The 314-nt window shown below is 65.9% G+C and overlaps 1 protein-coding gene across 1 annotated transcript in view; it reads left to right on the top strand.

Moving 5' to 3' along the window:
• The window catches only part of RERG (RAS like estrogen regulated growth inhibitor), a 220,397-nt gene that overhangs the window by 216,232 nt on the left and 3,851 nt on the right, over positions 1 to 314 (top strand). The gene's annotated exons all lie outside the window — the stretch shown is intronic.

Raw genomic sequence — 314 nt, 5'->3', positions numbered from 1 at the left:
CCCTCCCGACCCACAGCCCCTGTCTACCCTGCAATTTGCTCCCTCCCCCGCCCCCCAGACATGGGCCCAGCTGGAGTTCTCTTGCCCACTGCTTTGAGGCTCTGAGAAGTGCCAGCCCCTGCTGTTTTGCTCCCTGCACCTCTGCCCAGGCCCCAGTGGTCCCCATGCCTTTCCCTGGAAGCCCTTGGCTGGGCTCAGGGACTGGGCTGGGCCTGCCTCTGCCTGAGCAAGACCCTTCCCCTCAAGGCTGGCCTCTCCCTGCACAGGCTGCTCCAGTCTCTTCTACCTGGAGCACCCCACTGCCCCCCCCCCAT

The sequence above is a fragment of the Gavialis gangeticus genome, unplaced genomic scaffold (assembly GCF_001723915.1).
Source record: "Gavialis gangeticus isolate Ggan-Ray unplaced genomic scaffold, GavGan_comp1, whole genome shotgun sequence".
NCBI lineage: Eukaryota > Metazoa > Chordata > Crocodylia > Gavialidae > Gavialis > Gavialis gangeticus.
Note: the sequence above shows the minus strand (reverse complement) of the source record. Positions and strands in the feature narration are given on the sequence as shown.